At 40.4% G+C, this 20381-nt stretch overlaps 1 long non-coding RNA gene across 2 annotated transcripts in view; it reads left to right on the forward strand.

Moving 5' to 3' along the window:
• Window positions 1-20381, forward strand: part of LOC108701324 — a 44818-nt gene that overhangs the window by 16652 nt on the left and 7785 nt on the right. Inside the window, exons 2-3 of one of the 2 annotated variants that reach the window (XR_001933152.2) lie at window positions 6105-6349; window positions 11248-11520. This is a non-coding gene — a long non-coding RNA (uncharacterized LOC108701324). The remainder of the gene's footprint in view (window positions 1-6104; window positions 6350-11247; window positions 11521-20381) is intronic. The other variant, XR_001933153.2, reaches the window with a different exon arrangement.

Raw genomic sequence — 20381 nt, forward strand, 5'->3', positions numbered from 1 at the left:
CTAACATTGATGTTCGGTAGGTTTTACTTGGCGAAGTAGGGGGTCGAAGTTTTTTTTAAAGAGACAGTACTTAGATTATCGAATGGTCGAATAGTCGAACGATTTTTACTTCGAATCATTCAATTCGAAGTTGTAGTCGAAGGTCGAAGTAGCCAATTCGATGGTCGAAATTCGAAGTATTTTTTCTTCTATTCCTTCACTCGAGCTAAGTAAATTTGCCCCTAATATTTACATTAAATCAGTGTTGAAATATCTGAGGGTATCCTGCTTATGCAGAGTTCAGTGCTACAAAGCACTAATAATCGTGCATCTATGCTGCACGTCATTTTTTGCTGCAAAGGGATGAGGCTTACCAGAAAGTAAAGAGTGTTATAGGTGGATATGTTGGCAGCTACATCCACAATGAGTTTTAGGCTAGGCAAGAGTAATATGGAGGATGCGTTGGGGATACTCTGACTGTAAATACCTTTTCTGTTCCATAGAAAGTTAAAGGTGGGTTGGGGGATATATACTGTACTGTTTGCCAGAGAAATCTGTGCTGACTTTTTTTATATCAAATCCTTTTGTGTGCGACGATGTTGGAAGTTTCAGGTTAGCGTGTCCCTGGCGAGCCTTACAATGCCTTTCACAGCGTGCTTTGATGCCAGCTGGCTATGGTACGTACCCTGAACAATAACTTCAAGGGAAGCAACAAAAGGTAAGAAAGGAAAACTCTTCCTTGTACCTCGCCCCTGCTAACAATGCACCTGCCTAACATACTTCACAATGAGAAACTTCTTTGTAATATAACACCAATCTGATTTGTTGGCACTTGGCAGGGGCATGACATGCTGTTTACTTTAAAAAAACAACTATTTTATATATTCTATAAAGCAATAGCTAACAAATATAGGCACAGCTATTTACTGTACACAAAGAGAGAGAAAAAATGCCAGGGCACGGTTTGCATTTAAAAAGAATTAAATAATTATTTAAAAAAAATTAGGTGTCCAAAATATGTAAGCTCACGTGCCATGTCAAGGCCCCCATTGTACATGAGTCCTCTACTATTTGTAAACATTCTAAGTTTGCAGTGCATTTAATATCAAGTCCCCCAGCAACCAATGTGACTGAATAATAAGACCATGGTGCACTTCCCTTTAACTCAGGGGCTATACTGAAAAGCAAGGAGCTTTTTAGCCCCAGCCAATTAACATACATCTACTGTATAACTAATTCCCTTTTTAAAGACGGATATGGACAATATTTAGGTACAATAAGTACACAGAACACAGAAAAAAACCGCTAGTGCTCAGTCTAACTCACGCTGTGGTGTTGACCAGCTGCTATTTACATTGTCTACTGGGGGATTTGATTTTAAATGCACTACAAACTTAAAATGCTAATAGATAGCGTAGGAAGGGAATTATTTACAGGTGTATGATTGTTCACTGGGGCTTAAAAGCTTCCTGCTTTCTCACCAGAGCTAAGAGTAAGTGCACACTGGTCTTACTACTCAGTCATATTGGTTGCTGGGGACTTGATTTTAAATGTACTACAAACTTAAGGTGGCCATACACGGGCCGATAAAAGCTGCCGACAGACCGAGTCGGCAGCTTATTGGCCCGTGTATGGGGGCCCCCGACGGGCTTCCCCGATCGAGATCTGGCCGAAAGTCGGCCAGATCTCGATCGGATGGGATTAAAAATCCCGTCGGATCGCGGCCGCATCTGTTCGTTGATGCGGTCCCGCGATCCGACCGCCCGTTTGGCGAACGCTAGGATCCGATCGTTGGGCCCTAGGGCCCACGATCGGATCAGCCCGATATTGCCCACCTCAAGGTGGGCATATCGGAGGGAGATCCGCTCGTTTGGCGACATCGCCAAACGAGCGGATCTATCCGTGTATGGCCACCTTTAGAATGCTCACAAATAGTGTAGTACTTACGTACAATGAGCAGCCTTGACATGGCACGTGAGCTACAATGAGCAGCCTTGACATGGCACGTGAGCTTACATATTTTGGCCAAAGTGTGGTACTAACACCTAATTTTTTTGTAATAATTATTTTTAAAGGCAAACTGTGTGCTGCCAATTTTTTTTTATCATTCATAGCAGCTGGTCAACTCCAGAATGTGGATTAGACCAAGCGCTGGCACAAAGGTGTTTATAGCAGCTGGTCAACGCCACAGCGTGAGTTAGCCTGTGCGCTGGAGATTTTTTTCTGTGTTTCGTGTATAATTTGTAGTTATTTACTGTAGATGGCTAAAATTAGACTATTAGTTGGTTGGGTTTTCCAGGCTTCTGCATCCCCTACGCATTTCACATTATATATAGCCCAATTAGTTTCACAAGCCTGGCCTTCTCCTTATCTCACTATCTCTTAGGGGCAGATTTATTAAAATGTGAGTTATACATAAAAACTCACCCACGTTTTATTCATTCCTATGGGATTTTTAGAAGTGTATGTATCAAATGGTAGTATTAGAAGTGTATTCCCTATTAATAAATACACTTCTAAAAATTCCATAGAAATGAATAGAACATGGGTGAATTTTTATGTATTTAACTCTAAACTCACATTTTGATAAATTTACCTCTTAGTACACACCGGTGCTCTATATTATCCAACCATAACTATTACCGCTATGCAATTCTAAATCAGAAATAGGTTTTAAATAAACGGTGTCGTCTATGTTTACTCTATATTACATACAATATATATTTAATACTGTAGGTTATTCAGCACAAGGATCTTTATTCATCTTCAGTATTAGTGGGACTGGCTATGGTTCTTCCTCTGCTTGAGGTAATGTCAATGTGCTCATATTGCTTTATGTAAGACACTTGAGACAAAGTTGAATACTGGCTTGTATTAACCAAGAAGTTGTTTTTGTTAATGACCTTTGCCCTGGACTTGGGAGAAATCTATGAACATATTTTAAAATGTTCGTATCAATGACAGCAAAATATCCAACAGTAGCAGGGGTATGTTTTTTTTATTTGACCAGGAAGTCCAGGAAGTTCTGTTTCAATCAGTAACACTGACTGGCCAGTATTTCTTGGACTGCTTGGTTAAGAAATTCATAATCTTTGGGAACGCAGTTTTCACTGAGCAGGAGGGGGGGCAATTTAGAGGAATTAAACAATGCTCTGGTAGATTAGGTGCCTCATTTTAAAAAAATGTTGGTGTCCATTATTTTGGTTAGATGGATTATATGTGAATAGTAACCTTAGATTCTTATTCATTTTGGAGCTGATCAGCTGCTTGATTCTTGCGCAGTCCATTTCTATAAAATGCCAGTAAAGGAAGCTTCCCCTGTGCCCACTAGCAATAGAAATAGGTTTATACTGTCTTATAGCCTGCCGTGTGGTACCTATGTGGTAACTGCCTGGTTTAAAGAGATTCTGTCATGATTTTTATAGTGTAGATTTTATTTCTAAATGACATTTCTTATACTGCAAATAATTCTCTCTACCATATAAAATGTTATTCCTGAACCAATAAGTGTATTTTTTTCAAGTTTTAATATTGGTGTGTAGGCAGCCATTTTAGGTCATTTTGCCTGGCCATCCTGAAGCCACCACTTCAGGATGGAACTGCTTTCAGACAGGCTATTGTTTCTCCTACTCAATGTACCTGAAGGAGTTGCAGTGGGACCTGGATTATTACTATTGTATGATATTGTTCTGTTGGTTGCTGGGGGAGAAAGGGATGGGGGTGAAATCCCTTTAACTTGCAGTGCTGTGGTAAAGAGAGACTGAAATTTATCAGAGTGCAAGTCACAAGACTGAGGGCACCTGGGAAACTGACTATATCTAGCCCCATGTCAGATTTCAAAATTAAATATAGAAACATCTGTTTGCTCTTTTGAAAAAAACGGATTTCAATGCAGAAGTCTGCAGAACTATTAACTGGTATGCTTTGAAAAAACCTGTTTTCCTGTGACATAATCCCTTTAAAGACTGTGTGACTTCAAAGTTAGAAGATCCTCAACATGAACAAACCGTAGAACCACAACATGTCTCTCAACTATTTAAAGGGCAAATCTTTTTCACATGTGCTTTGCCTTACCTATAACAAATACACATTTTGACATTTAGTTCCCTTTCACCTGTCAGAAGCATCTGCTGAAATGTTTTTAGGCTGAGAAAAAAGCATCAATAATTGGGAAAAGGGATTATATCAGGTGCAGAGCAGGGGTTGATTTGATAATTGCTGTGAGTCACTGTGACGCTCTGCCGGCCTTCCCAGCTTGAAATGTTTAACGTAATTATCATTCCATTCCACCTTTGTAGGGTGGCAATTTACAGGGGAGGAACCTGGTGTGCTGCAAATTTGCTTTCATAAGGTCCAAGCTGTTAGCAAGGACATTAGATTCAGAGTGAGTCACCTTTAATTAAACATTTAATATAAAATCCATGGTAGTTGTACTGTTTGTCTGTCACTTGGCAGAATAATCGATTCTATCTTAGTGCCAAAAATCATTACCTAATGGTTTAAAGAAAAAACATTTCAACTTGAAACTTTGTGTGAAATCTGCAGCATAATCAGTGCAGGCCTTGGCATGTCTGACTGCATGGCATTGAGGTGCTACGGATTTGGGTTTAACACATTCATTGCCATGGAATCTACGTCTTCTTGATTGAGACAGGTAGGAGGCATTGCATTTACATAATAATTCCTCCTGTCAAAGCTAAGCACTGTCCCTAGAAGATCAACAAGCATAGGCCCCAATCCATGATGACAAAAGTCACTTTCTGAAACTAATGAAAAAAGCTATGGGTAATTTCATGTCAAGAATCCAGAGATGCTATTGGTTAGAGCTCTCATTATCACGTTGTCATACTCCCGTGCTGATTGGCACATACACATTAGAAGTTTTACTATGAGTAATTGCTCTGTACCTGTTTTGGTTTCCCCAGGAACTTATGTAATGCTGTGCATCACTGTACAAGGAGCCTACCCATATTTTAAAACACCTGTAAGCATGGGCGTCCTAAGAAAATTTTCCAGGGGAGGCAAGAAAGCTGATATATCACACAGGGTAGCATCCCACTGAAGATGAACCTATTCATGACAATGCAGGAGATAACTTAATTAAGGCTTGACTTGGGGTAGTATAAAAAAATAAAAGTATAAAAAACATTTTGTGTTGTTGGGATTTAAATTTACAAATAGTGTCTTGGAACTATCTGTACAGGGTGTCAGGGTGGGACAACTGCCCCCTCTTGACCCTTTCTCCGGACACCCATGCCTGTAAGGATAACAGTGGGTGATATTACAATGGATATCCTTGCAGCATCATAGCAACTGGTTGTGCTTCAAGCAATCATCACTTGAGGTTGCAAAACATTTGGCTCATGGGGCTGTTTGAGCAATCATTCAGTTTGCATCTCTCCTTACTGTACTTTATTAATGGCCATCATTACATTCTTCCCATGCTCTGTTCTGCAAGCATTGTAACAGCAATCTTGTTGACAAAGTGGAGTTACTATGATTCTGTACCTGGTGCAGAGCAAAGTACACTCTGTCGCATTCTCTCCTTTGTTGGCACTTTTACTGTAAGGTGCAGTCGAGTGCAGTGCTAAGGAGCACCAGGGATACAGTATATCAGTGATCCCCAACAAGTAGCTCGTGAGCAACATGTTGCTCTCCAACCCCTTGGATGTTGCTCCCAGTGGTCTCAAAGCAGTTGCTTATTTTTTAATTCCAGGCTTGGAGGCAAATTTTAATTGCATAAAAACAAAGTATAGTGCCAAGTAGAGCCTCCTGTAGGCTGCCAGTCCACATAGGGGCTACCAAATAGCCAATCACAGCCCTTATTTGGCACCCCAAGGGACTTTTTCATGCTTGTGTTGCTCCCCAACTCTTTTTACATTTGAATGTGGCTCACGGGTAAAAAAGGTTGGGGACCTCTGCAGTATATACTTAGTTTAAGAAGGTGGTAAGTACAGGGCTTATGATGTACCTTGTGGGGGACACACACACATACCACCCCGTATGTGGTGGATGCATATTGTACATATAGTGTGGAAATGCTGTTGTAGTTCAACAAGCATTGGATGGCTGCAGTTTGGGAATCTGATCTTCTCCATGGCAATAAGATTTTTTTCTTCCCACAGTCAATACAATTATCTCTCCAGGAGGGAGCTCATATGAAGATGTGCAGCAGAAATGGCAATTAAAATCTCCATAGGGAATCATCTCATGGAAAGACAGGGCGAATGGTTTCCCTTCATTCTGAACAAGTTGTGTAAAGATCCTATAATTACGAAGTACCGTGCAAATGTCTTCTATCATCTGCAAAGCCCAAGGGAGCGCATCCTTGCTGTGTATCTCATCATAGAGCCATCATGGCCACAACATTGTAAGTACCAATTATCTAGTTAATTAATCCCCAAAAAATCTGTGTGTGTAATGGTTCTGTGATGACGCTGCCTGGTGCAGGGGTCACCCCTACATATTGCACCCACGACACATTGTTGTTCAATAATTTCCCTCAAGTATTTTCCCCACATCCACTGACAGTGCTGCCTGAAGTTATCTTTGGAATGCACATTTATTCATTACACAGAATTAAAGGAAATATGCACCCATTTTAATTTTCTTCCTCTGTTTTATTTGTCTCTCTAATGGAGTCCTGGATGCTCAAAATGTCTTTATATCTCACATTGCCATAAACCTCCCTGCTGTACCCTCATGGATGTCACAATACTGGCTTCAATTTCAACTTTAAACATCTCCAAAACAAAACTCATTATGTTCCCCTGTCAGTTGCCACATCTGCTCATAGCATCTCCATATTTGTAAACATCTCAATTTCTCGTACTTCATTGGCTTGCTGCTGTGATGTCATATTGGACTCAGGTCCCCACATCTACTCTCACTGTCACCTACATAACATCACAGAAATTTGACCTTAGCTCACTAAAGACACCAGCATGCTTATGATCTTCTACTTTTGTCTTCTCTCTTTAAATCCTCCCATTTTCACCTCAAGGACTTCTCCAGAGCATAGTTCCAGTTCTGGAGCTGCCTTCCTCTCTCGTTAAGCATTTGGTTCTTCTTAACATCCTTCAAGCACTACCTTAAAACTTGATTCCAACCTGGGTACAATTTTGCCCCCCTTAGCGCTTTAGCACTTGTGTCTGAGGTCATAGTAAGTGACTCCTGTGTGTTCTTCCCCTGTCTACATGTGTTTCCTCTAGGGATGCACCAAATCCACTTTTTTGGATTCGGCCGAACCCCTGAATCCTTCACGAAAGATTCAGCCAAATACCGAATCCGGACCCTAATTTGCATATGCAAATTAGGGGTGTGAAGGGGAAAACATTTTTTACTTCCTTGTTTTCTGACAAAAAGTCACACAATTTCCTTCCTTGCCCCTAATTTGCATATCCTGGATTCGGTGCATCCCTAGTTTCCTCTACAACTCTAGTTATCACCACACTCTAAAAAATACAGACTAGGGACTGGGGCAGGGACTGGTGAATGTGAATGAAACAATCTCTGTAAAGTTGTTTTGCAAATTTATATAATGTATTAAATTGACATGCATCCAAAACTGCTCCTTGCAGTTGCATGTTTTGGCACTGATGTGTCCCACTGCTCTAACCAGATGAATTGCATGCAAATATAGCAACTGACACTGGGAAATCCTGAAACTTTGGGAGCATTGGGGTTCTGTACACTGGGTCAAAATTCACAGTGAAATGATGACTGAAGTATTGGGTGCAACTGTCAATGCAACATCCCCTAACAGATATAATGATGCTGCATTCTGGGTAAAAAACTTGGCAAATTGCCTCCACTGCACTTCGGTAAGCAAATTAGCCATGACATCTCTTTGGCAGGAGACAAAAGGCCAGTGAGAAAGAACATTGTTTTATATCTTTATTCATATTAATTAGGATGAAAAGAACCTTACACTTGTGAGAAACCAGCCATACACAGTATGTACCAGTGATCAAGTTCCAGTCTATACACAGTGTTATGTTTCGAAACTCCCAGCGGCCATTTAATTAAAGAGGGAAAATAATATTGTCTTCATATTCGTTTTCAATCCAAAGCTATTTAAGCCTTGCATTATTCCCAGTCTTTGTTGTGAATACAGTTAGCTAGAAGGTGAGCAGTAACGGTTATTAAACTGTTACCCCCATATGTAATAATACACTAAGGGGCAGATTTATTATGTGGTTTAAAAAATGGCGGAATAATTGGACACGCATCGGCAAGCATTCGCTGACAGAACTTACAAAGGTCTGAAATGTTTTAAATCACAGCAGAAAATCTGGCATTCGCATGGAGTAAAATAAAACACACCTTATAAATTCGCTATTTATTTTACACCGCTTTTTGCACCACATTTTCTGCACCAATCCAAACACTGGCATTTGCTATTCTTTAGGCCACCATAACCCTACCTAGATATGTCATGATGTTTCTGGCCACACTCCTAACCCACATCTCCCCCTTCCCTATCTATTTAACCTTACATAGAAATGGTGGGATAATTCTAGCCATGCTCCTTACCAATATCTGCTTCCCCCTTTCCCTATTCCCTATTCATGTTCATGGGTGGAACATTTACCTTATGGAAAATATATTGATCATTTCTACTAGCAGCAATGATCAAATCGATTTGGATCACTAAAGGTCATTGCCATAAGTGAGAAGTGCCCATGGCAATCCAAAGCATTGTGGTCAGTCAAAATGACTTGTATAGTATAGATCATATGGAGATTTCTTTGTATGAGATTCCCAAAGAATAGGCAGTCTAAAATATTCTAAAGCCAGTTTATGTGATGAATGATTGTGAGTCTTTTAAAGTATCAATAGATATAGATTTAAGCAGTGCAGTGATCACACACAGAAGAATGTAAGGCTGCAGTATTAAACTGTCTTCCAAGAGAAATAACTGACGGAAGCTTGCTGGAAAATTAATAAAAAAATCAAGGTCTCGTTCACCTGAACGTTTTTTTTTTGTGTGTAAGATTACTGTTTAATGGGTTACAATGAAATGACACTGGGATTAGATACAGTTTGCTGGCCCTGGAATGTCACATTCCTTCATGGCTCTCAACTTGCATCTAATTTCACAATAAGGAGAGATCTCATGACTGAAGGTGAAACAAGAGAACACTGACTGTATCCACTCAGTGTTTATTCATGGTCTAGGTCAAGACTGGGCAAACTGAAGGCCGCTGGATGTTTTTAATTTCCAACTCCTTGTTGGTGAGGATTATAGGAGTTGTTGGTCTACAGCATTCGGTATCTCTAGTGTAATTCATTAAAATATTGCATTCATAGTATTAAGATGTATCGGAAATGAGAACCCTGATCAATATCTTAGCTGAATGTTGCCATTATATGCTATGATCTCACTCTAACTAGAATGCACATTGCTGCTGAGTGAAGGAACATACGGTAACACTCTCAGATATATCCATAAACATTTCCACGTCTTGATGTATTGATGCCATGTAGATAGAATGTTGAAGGAAATGATATTTCCTTCTGTTTGACATGATTTTAAATCAGGGCAGGAATGAGCTCAACATCTACTATTCCACATGGCCACAAGTTTAAGCATGGAGTTTAATATTCAGACAAGATTACAGTAAAGCTTTATAGAGAATTAATCTCTGAGCTGAGAGGGGCAAAGAGAACTGCTTTAAAAATTAATGTTTATGTTGCTATGTTCAGTTTATGGAGTGTATTTAGTCCATTTTTTACATTTCGTTGTGTGTATGAAGTGCCTGGCTACCTGCAGATGGAACATGCCTGCCAGATGTTGCCAAAAATCATCTGAAACACCATTATGGCATCAGACATTTAATTAAATGGTTTCTCTCATTCTTTCTATTCCACCTCCCCTTTCTGTTAACCTTCTTTTACTCTCTTCTTTTTTCCCAATTTATGTTTCCTAGTTTCTCGGTCTTTCTAGAGCTTTTCCCTTCTCTTCTTATTTCACCCACTGTACATTTTTAATTTCTTTCCCCTCTCTTTAATTTCCTCTCTCTTTCTCTATACTCCTACCCTCTCCTTTCAATTCTCTGCCTATTTTCCTATCTTCTTTCTGCCCTAATCATTCTTTCTTCCATTTCATTCTCTCTTTCCTCATTACTCATGTCTCTTTTTCTCTCTCTTGCTTTTGTGTTTCTGACTTTCTTTCACTTCTTTTCCTTCTCCATCTTCCCCACCACTTTTATTTTTGTTTCTTTCTCCTTCTTTCTCTTGTCTATCTGTGTCCCTCTTTCATTTGTTCTTACACTATTTCTTCTGTTCATATATCTGTTTCTTCTCGTTTCCACGTTGTTACATTTCTTTCCCAGTCTCTCCATTCGTTTTTCCCCATCTTCCCAGAACTTCTATCTGGGATGATGATATGTTTTTCCCTGTAAATGCTGTCTTGTCACCTGGATTGCCCTGAGTATCAGAAGTCAATTAGATGAATCACTGTATGAACTTTGTTTGCATGTGTACATGTTGATCACGTCTTATGCACCTTAATTCAGGCAATGAGTAAGTACATACAGTACCCATTAAATTCTCACCTATTGAAGTGTAAGAATGAGCTCTTTTGCTTGTCAGTGTCTAAAAATCAACAAATAATCAACACAATTGCTAACTTATGTTTATAAAATTATCCATTGGGCCTACATGGAGTCTCCACAAAAACCTTATTTTGTCAGACACTGATAGAATAAACTTAGCAATATATTTCTAATGTTCACATCGCTTTATTTTCAAGTGAAAGTTTGTTTATTACATATTAGATATAGTATATTTTGCATTGGGGATCTACAGTCATTAACAACTCTCCAAGGAATTGCTTTCAGTGTCAGAGTAAAACATGATTTATGAGATGATACATGCGTTAATGCCAAGGCATCATTGATCAAAAAAAAACACCAAAATCACAGAACGCTATAATTATGCTTTTATTTGCACAGAGTGCTACTGAGTTTCTTGCCCATTGAACATACAGAGGTAACCGCAGAGATTAAACGTGTTAATAAAAGAAGAGGTCACAATGGTCACTCTTACTGCTTAATTATTAATGGGAACATTTTAGAGGCTAAGTATTAGAGGAACATTAAATAGCTCTCATTAATTTTAGTTTGATAAGAGCAACATCATAGTACAATATTTCTTAAAGTGAGGGTCCAGTCTCAGTTGGGAGGGACTTCTTGCTCCTACAGTATATATAAATGACCTGTGATTTTGTGATTTAACATTTTTTTGTTTATCTTTTTTTTCTAGGATAAATATTAGAATGACCATATATTTCATTTTGACTGAATTGGCCCTTTTCCAAATTGTGTGGGAAAAATTGACTGCACTCATATTCTGTTCATACCACCTAGATGTCATAAGGAGCCCTACTGTAACAGGAAGTTCTCCCATTTCAACAAAGTATGATGTGTGATTCCCACCTGTGGATTATGAGATCTAGTTTTCCCAGAGTGTCCACAACACCACAAGCTCTCTATGAACACTTCACCGAAGGGGTAATGCTGGAGGGCTGGCTGGTGGGTAAGTACATTAACCATTTCTTAACATCAGCTTCCAAGAGTCAAATTAAAGGGACACGCCATCATGAAGGCAATGTATCTGAGTGCTAGCTACAGTCTATTGATAATGGTATGCCACCTGTTACTTATATTTGCTAACAATTGGCCTAATATTATTTTACTTCTAATTTCTGCCTAAAAATCCTGTAATTTCTTAATAGTAACCCCATTCACAGTCAAATTGTGCCCCAGCATTTTGAAATGTAAGATTTTTTTAGGAAATATATGTCACGAACGCCGCAGTTCCAGGAGCTCCGGGCTGTGCATCCGTTCCTTCCGGCGTCGCTCCCAAAATGGCAGCGCCCATGGCCGCCACGTGGGTAGCGGCGCTGGCGCAAACACGCCAGCGCAACGACGCCGGTGTCAGGACGCCAATGACATCACTATGGCGCCAAATTAAAACTTAAAAGCGCAACCAAGACGCCAGAATGGCGCCCAAGTATGTGTTTATACTGGGTTCCCTGTGAGCTGTTATTACTGAATCTTGTTCCTGATTGTTATCCTGACCTTTTGCCTGGACTTTGGATCTTGCTTCTATCTGCCTGCCTTTGAACTCTTGCCTGAACTTTGATTATCCGTTTGATTAACCCCTTGGACACCGCGACTTTGATCCCTCAAGAGGGCTTCCTCCTCGATCCTGACTACCTCCCTGATCGAGCTCCCGGCTCCCTGACAATATATGAATAAATATTAAATAATATTTTAAACATTCAACAAGATGTATTGATTACAAAAGTAGAATATTTTCATTAAAAAATCTTTTTCTACAAGCAATATCCATTAATCCAGTATGAACATTCTTAACATCCTCTAACAGCTCTCCTTGACCACTAAAGGGTAGCGCTTTATAAAGGGTTCTGGGTTGTTGACCTGATGTGCCCTTACAGCCAGGGTAACAAGGCACAGGTGAGGGTAACAAGGCACAGCTCAGTCTGAACATAGAAATGATATAAAAAAAAAATAAACATCACAAACAATGCTTTACATTGATGACATTTTTAAACATATTTGGTGTCTTTTTCTCAACAGCCAGAGATACATAAGGTCAGTCCTGGGATGCAAACTTAACCATTATTAAAGTGCATAGTAGTACAACATTTAGAGGGATGCTGTCATGGGAAACAAAAAAAAATTCAAAATGAATCAGTTAATAGTGCTGCTCCAGCAGAATTCTGCACTGATATCCATTTCTCAAAAGAGCAAACAGATTTTTTTATATTCAATTTTGAAATCTGACATGGGGCTAGACATTTTGTCAATTTCCCAGCTGCCCCAGGTCATGGATTTGAGTACAGAATTGTGCAGGAGCAGCACTATTAATTAATTCATTTTGAAAACATTTTTTTTCCCCATGACAGTATCCCTTTAAGTTGCCCTTCAAATTTGGACTTGCATTTTGGAAAGCAAAGGAGAATGAGGTTCTTTGAAGGCTGCCCATTGGTACCATATGCTAGAAGGATGTGGAGGTGCCATATAAAACATACTTTGGCTATATTGTATACTAATGATAAACATATGGCATTTCAAATCAGATCTTTGTTTCCTCTGCACATTACATTGTAAAGCAGATGATAAGGTGTTAAAGTCAATGGCCCTTTAAGTCCATCATAGAACAATGAGTGAGAAGGAGCCATGTTTCTTTGGCATGTCAGTACAACACAAATATGCCTTTATAACACACAACTTGCCCTTAAATGCACTTTATACAATAGGCATACATTTGATAAGCAAATTGCAGTTTAGAAATTGTGATTAAACACAGTATATCAGTGTTACCACTGTAGGCATATAACATTCACAGCATATACAGAAAGATGCTTCAGATTTCCCCAAACAAGGAGAATTTTGTATGTTCTAAATATAGATGTAACATGTGCTTCTCTAGTGCGTATTAGTAGTAGTATTTGTTTAAGTAGGCCAAAACAAAGGCAGGGCCACATATGGAATTATTAACCTATATTTTTAGAGCACCAACATATTTAATTACTAAAATGTATTTTTAGAGCACCAACATATTTCTCAGTGCTATTAGGCAAATGCACAATACATATGTTAGAACAAATACACTTAGAGGCACATTTATCAAAGGTCGAAATTTGAATTCATGTGAGTTTTTAAAAACTTCACCAAACTCCCATACATTTGAAATTCGACCAATCTAAATTTACTAAAAAAATCGAATTTTTCGAACTCAGTTGAATTAAATTGACCGAAAAAAACTTGAATGTCAGGAAGGCTGCAAACAACTCCAAATTGTTCCCTGGACATCTCCCATTGACTTTAACAGCAATTCTGCAGGTTTTAGGTGGAGAATAGTAGAATTTGAGTTCTTAAAAGGACAGAGTATGATAAATCTCAAAAATCAAATTACATTTTTTTTTAAAAATGCAAATCTAATTTGACAGTTTTGACCATAAAAAAATGTGTAAATTTGAATTTTCAATTCGACCCTTAATAAATCTGCCCCTAAAGCTGGCCATAGACGCACAGATGCTATCGTACGAATCCTCGATTCGTACGATTTTCGGATCGTGTGTGGAGAGTGCCGACATCTTTCGTCCGGTGGAGATCGGTCGTTTGGTCGATCGGTCAGGTTTGATTTTGACCCGACTGATCCCGCTTGAGCCCACTGCACATCGTAATCAGTTCATTCAGCCATACGGCCGAACGTTCAGATTACCCCCGATATAGCCATGCTCGTTAATGGCATATCGGAGAAAGATCCACTCGTTTGGCAGATCTTTGTGTCTATGGCCACCTTTAGATGTTACTAGTGCTTCCCAGATGTTATTGGGGAGTGAGGAGAATTTAGCTTGGGTTGATGAGGATTTGTAAAATGATGGGACTTGTTGTTTAATACCATTAGATCAGGTAGCGGATCGTGTGAGCCTGAAGAGATGCATTGCTAAAGTTTGTGGATAGGGAGAAATTAGGTGAAGAGGTCTGTCCATGAAAGGCTGCAAAGTGAAAGTAAGGACACAGCTAGGAGACCTACATGTGCTTTTTACCAGGCCCACAGTCAGGGGTGGACCCCATTCCTCAGCTCCTTAAATGCCCCCTTGCCCTAGGCTGTTGGACAGCATGTAGGGTGGTGGTTGAGGTTCAGATGAGGGCTCAGGAACTGACCCTTTAGCAGGCATGCCCCAGGACTGCCGGCAGTGTATCCACTCCTGGTGCTGGCACTCTCTATCCAGCTTACTATGATCAACCGACTCCCTCAACACAGCCACCTCCTGCCTCAGGTCAACTAGATGGCCATCAATGTATGCCATCTAGTGCTTTTGGTGGAGTAACTCACTGTGTTGATGAGTCTGAGTTGGCTGGAAAGCAACTAGCAAGCTTACTGGCTCCCACGCAGTCCTCCCTGGAACCTCCACCGATGGATCTTTCCATCTTTCCCTGCTCTTGGTCCTGGCCACTTATCCTGGCAGAAGCAGCAGGTGTTAAGATATAGCAAGCACAAAATGGACACAGACTAAGCATAACCCTGGGCTGAACAGAAATATAACAGACCCCATCACCATCTCTGCTAATGCAATTCTCGCCCCAATGCAAATCATTGGTGTCTATTATAAAGCCCCCACAGCTTACCCTGTTGTCTCTGGTGCTAAGCAGATCCCATGGTCACAGACTGTCAGGTGGGAACAGTAGACAGGAAGAGGAGTTGTAGATGTCAGTGGGCCAGGGGAATCAGGGCAGGGGGGCAGGTGACTTGGTTATTGTGTCAGACTCATCCAAAAAAAATTTAAGGAAGAGGGTGGCTCTTTGACAATAGACATTGATCTTTCATAACAAAGCTGTGTATAGTGTGCTAGCATCCACCTGCTTTTTTACCCTCTTCAGCCCACCCACAGTTGAAGACCAGGCTAACAAGCATTTTGAATTTCAATACTTATGCCTGGGTAACAGAACAGGACTGGTTGTGGAGTTCCACTGCTTGTTATTCTGAAAAATATAAATAATAAATAGATATAAGAATATACATATAATGCTAAAGTAACGGCTTTGTTAAACAACCAGAAACATTATATTTACCTAAGGACTCTGTGGGCTCAGACACATCTGCCCCACTGGCTTCTTGGTGTTCCTCTTCTGCCTCTTAGCTGGTCTCTCTGCCTCTGCAGGGGTCTGCTATTGAGCAGTTAGCCTGGTTCTAACTATGGACCTTTGTTGCTGTGCTTTAGCTACTCATTCACAAATGGAAAAAGAAAAAAGAATGTTTAACAAGGTTTGGAAACAAAGGACAAAGCCTAACTAAAACATGCAAACAGCCTTATGGAATTGGCAGTGATCCCAAAACAAGGGAAAAGCATTCAAAACGCTAGAGGGCCAGCATTTGCCATTAATTAACGCAATCTGCTCCAACCTCAAATACGAGGCTCAACGCCTTCATGCAATCTCAGTGGCACATGGTGCAAGACAGTACTAGTAAGGTGAAAGTTACCCACTTATGCTTGGCTGAAAACAACTTTTTATGACACATCTGTATGGCTGTTGCAGCCAAAGTCTCAAGCAATGCCAAATAGGGGCCTGCTTCAGCATAAGTAACAAGGCAACATTAGAACATTTAGGAAAAAAAAACAACTTATATGTGTCTATATTTTTGCCTGACAGTCCTCTGCAGCCTTCTTCACAAACAGCTTCCAGAAAGCAGTGCTCAAAGGGCTTGAGGCGAAGGTCAATGTTGGCCCTCCACCCGCCTTCTGGATCTTTGCTCTCTGTGCCACAAACTTGTTGCTGAAGCAATTGTACACCGCATCTCTGTTACGGCATAAAGCACTTACTCCACAAGGACATTCGTTACTTGCTGGCAGAGCTGTTTGTATCTGGCAGCATTGATCTCACAGGAGTTCACACCAAACGAATTGTCCCATCGATCACCTCATCACCCAGTACTGAATTCTCCTCACTGGAAAGTCCAGGGCCAATTTTGGTGTTTGGTCCCCTCCTCCTGACACTACCACCAGAGGGCCGCTGGCCATCCTCCTTCTTCCTTTCCCTTCCTATTCCTGTAAGAATGGTCCTCCTGACTACACTTCCTTCCCTACCACCCAATGTTGACTCCCCAAGCCTACCCTTCCTTACTTCCTTCCCCACCCTGTGGCTCAGAACTTGTCTGAGTGGAGGCATCCTGCTCTCCCTCCTCTGCCCCCCCCCCAAGCAAATCCCACTCTTCCTCCCACCACACCTCCTCCTCCACTTACCTACCCCTTCTGGTCAAGGATTTTTGGTGAAAAACTTGGTTTGGGCAGCCTCCAAAAACACCTCTTTCCTGTATGCTTTGCAAACTGCAAGTGAAGAAAATGCGTGCCAGTGCTCCTAGGTGTCATTAAATGACTTTGTTCTGTGTGCTGATAGTACCAGCCCAGAGGAATGTAACCAACATGAAAGGCTGGCAGAACCAACTATAAAATGCAATATAAGCAATAACAAAACATACTGGTGGAACACATCCCTTCATGAATCAGTTATTATATCCAACATGCTCCTTTACAGCCAAACACATCAGGAGAGGATCAAGCCTATACCACACTTTTTTACAGAGAAGACTATTCCCTACAACAACTGTCAGACCTAAATACAAAGCAGCTGCAGAAACTTCTATACAAACTGACAAAGGCAAAAGCCGTTCTGAAGTCACTGCCTTCTCAAAATGTAATTTGTGTTTGAATCAAACCCTCTTAGAGAGTCTGATTCCACTGACTGATCTTTTACCCTGCCAAGATTCTCACTGCAGGAAAGAGCCATGAACATACTGGTTAATAATGTATTGCCTGGAACTGCCTCTATTTATTTCCACTTCTGAAGATATTTCTCTACCCACCATCCTGCATAGGAAGGGATTTTGTCAACAATTTTTTAATACTGTGCGAATGCTTTAAATCATAAGGTTAATCTTCTTGCAGTTATCAATCACAACAGAAAGGGATTAGCAACTGAAGGGAGGTTAAGCGGTAGGTTACCATACAGATCGTGAGATAATTACTTCGGCTATCCAAGGCAATGCCTGTTTAGAGGTCACTTTCTAGTTAATTGCAATTTTTGACACCAATTAGACTACCGTGCACTTCGTTATAACAAGAAGCCCTAGCTCCTTTGCTCCTTTATATTTTTGAGTGCTCTCTGGTTCCAGTACCACTCATTTTTCTCTGTGTTGAGACTGAAGTTTTTTTACTTTAAATTAATTTTCGGAAAAAGCATGTTGTTTGTTGGAATTTATAAGAAGGTCTTATTAAAGTGAAACCTAAAGAACTTTTGGTATTCTCTGATTCTTTTCTCTGATCAAGACTATGTCAACTTACAGAATTGATAATTGTGTTGCTGCCTCAATGCTGTATAAACTGTCCCTGTCATGAAATGGACATAGCTTTGGGTAGACAATCGGTATTGCTATGTAGAAAATTGATATGGTTAGATGTATCCTTATTTTAGGTTTTTATGCAAGTATGGATACCAGTTGCTCCACTGGATCACTAATTGAGTCTTAGGGTCCTAAGACATTGTTCAGATCATATAGTCCATGCCAAGTGGTTCCATTTTGAGTGAGTACCTTTTCTACTCTGACTGCTAGGTTTAGTCATAATCAGACTTAAGGCCCCCATACACGGGCCGATAAAAGCTGCCAACAGACTAAGTCGGCAGCTTATCGGCCCGTGTGTAGAGCCCCCCGACGGGCTTTCCTGATCGATATCTGGCCAAAAGTCGGCCAGATGCCGATCGGGCAGAAAGAAAGGATAGAAAGTCCCGCCGGATCACGGGCGCATCATTTCATTGATGCAGTCCCACAATCTGACTGCCTGTTTGGCCTCCATTCTGATCCGATCGGATCAGCCCAAAATCGCAAACTTCAGTGTGGGCATATCGAAGAGAGATCCACTCATTTGGCGACATCCCCAAACGAGTGGATCTCTACATCTATGGCCACCTGTTAATGTACAGTACATAGACACACTGGCAACATATCTACAGGAATAGGATATGGATTCACTACATATTAGCTGAGACATTATGATCTCATTGGTGTCCGAGTCAGACCAACCCTCCATATATGTTGTCATACTTATCTGTGCTTTGTTAAGGAACAACTGATGGAATATATGGACTCTAGTGCTCAAGGTTTATGTGGATTTCATTTTGGTGGAGCACAACTTTAAAGGAGAGTTAAAGCTTAACTAAAGAAGTTGGTTAGAAGTGTTGTACATTGTGTTCTGTACCAGCCCAAGTCAATCACAGCCCTTTAGCAGTAAAGATCTGTGCCTCCAAAGATGCCCTTGTAGCTCCCCATGTTCTTCTCTACTAATTCACTGCACATGATCTGTGCTGCTGTCACTTACTGAGCTTAGGGACTGTCTTAAAATATACAGTACACATAGAATATAAATGTCACAATGAAAGGCTTATTAGTAATTAAAGCTGGCCATAGACGCAAAGATCAGATCGGACGAATCGAGGATTCGTCCGATTTTCGGACCGTGTGTGGAGAGTGCCGTCATTTTTAATCCGGCAGAGATCGGTCGTTTGGTCGATCAGACAGGTTAAAAGATTTCTGTCTGCTTCCGGGTAATATCTCTGCATGTATTGCCAATCAAATGATCATATGTCTTGTGCCTAGCTAAAAGTAATGTATATGCAAGTCATTGATTCATAATCTTTTACACTACAGGAAATTGTCAGCTTCAGTTTACACAATGCAGAATTGAGTGTGCAAAGTGCAAAAAAATGGCAGGTTAGGCCATCAGGTTGAACTTAATTTTCTAGCCCTCAGATGGGGGCCATAACTTGACATAATTGCCAGGAGTTGCCTTTTCTCATACCCTATCCATGTAGATACGTTGCCAGTGTGTCTATGTACTATACATTAATGTGCAAATGTATAATATTGGGATTGCATTTTACCTATGTTTTAAAAACAGTAAAAACCATCAAATTAAAACTTTATATCCTAACAAACATTTAGTTCACATGAGCCCAAAGAAACACACACTGTAAACAAACTGCAATATTACCATTAACCTTGTAACTATTCAACCTTAAAATAATTATATATAATTCTATTTCCTTTTATTTCCTGTGGCTCCATTAAACGACTTCAATTATTTGCGAGTTAATTAACTCTGTCACTCAATCAGCTCCTCAGCAATGTTTACACTGTTGTTGTCATTGCAAGTTATAATGGTCACCAGACTTTTTCTCTGCGTCTTCCAAAAGACCTTTACACACGGCTGCGCAGCAAAACAAGTAATGGAGGTGACATCTCTGGGCAGAAAGGCGGATTTAGCCACCAGTGTAACGAGACATGAAGTGACAAGAACCGGGGCTGATTGTGTGAGGGCTACTTTCCATTTTCCTCGGAAAGGGCTTCTGGCTTTTGGAATGTGACAGGGGAAGACCTGGAGCAGCACATAGATGAGCCATGGAGTTAATCTCTCCTGACAGGGATGGGTGGCTACTCCAGTGGTTCTAACATGACGGGAAGCCAAACACAAGAGGGCTGATAGGGAGCCAGGCAAACAAACCGTTATGTATATTAACTGTACCATGGACTCATTTGTACACAATCTGACACAAGGCTGCAATTCTCTTCTGCGTGTTTGCACTGTGGCACTGTACTGACTGACTCATTTGATCATCTTCAAAGTCCTACACCACATTTTTACATAGCTGCCCACAACTGTAGGGTTATATTTAGGGATCTTGTACTCAATGACCTTACTAGGCGCAGCATTGATTTTATATTTCTTTCTTCTACCACTGTTTCAGATATAAAGGGAATATAGTTTGGTCTTAGGGATGCACCGGATGCAGAATTTATTTTGGCATCCC

Source organism: Xenopus laevis, chromosome 9_10L, assembly GCF_017654675.1.
Source record: "Xenopus laevis strain J_2021 chromosome 9_10L, Xenopus_laevis_v10.1, whole genome shotgun sequence".
Lineage (NCBI taxonomy): Eukaryota > Metazoa > Chordata > Amphibia > Anura > Pipidae > Xenopus > Xenopus laevis.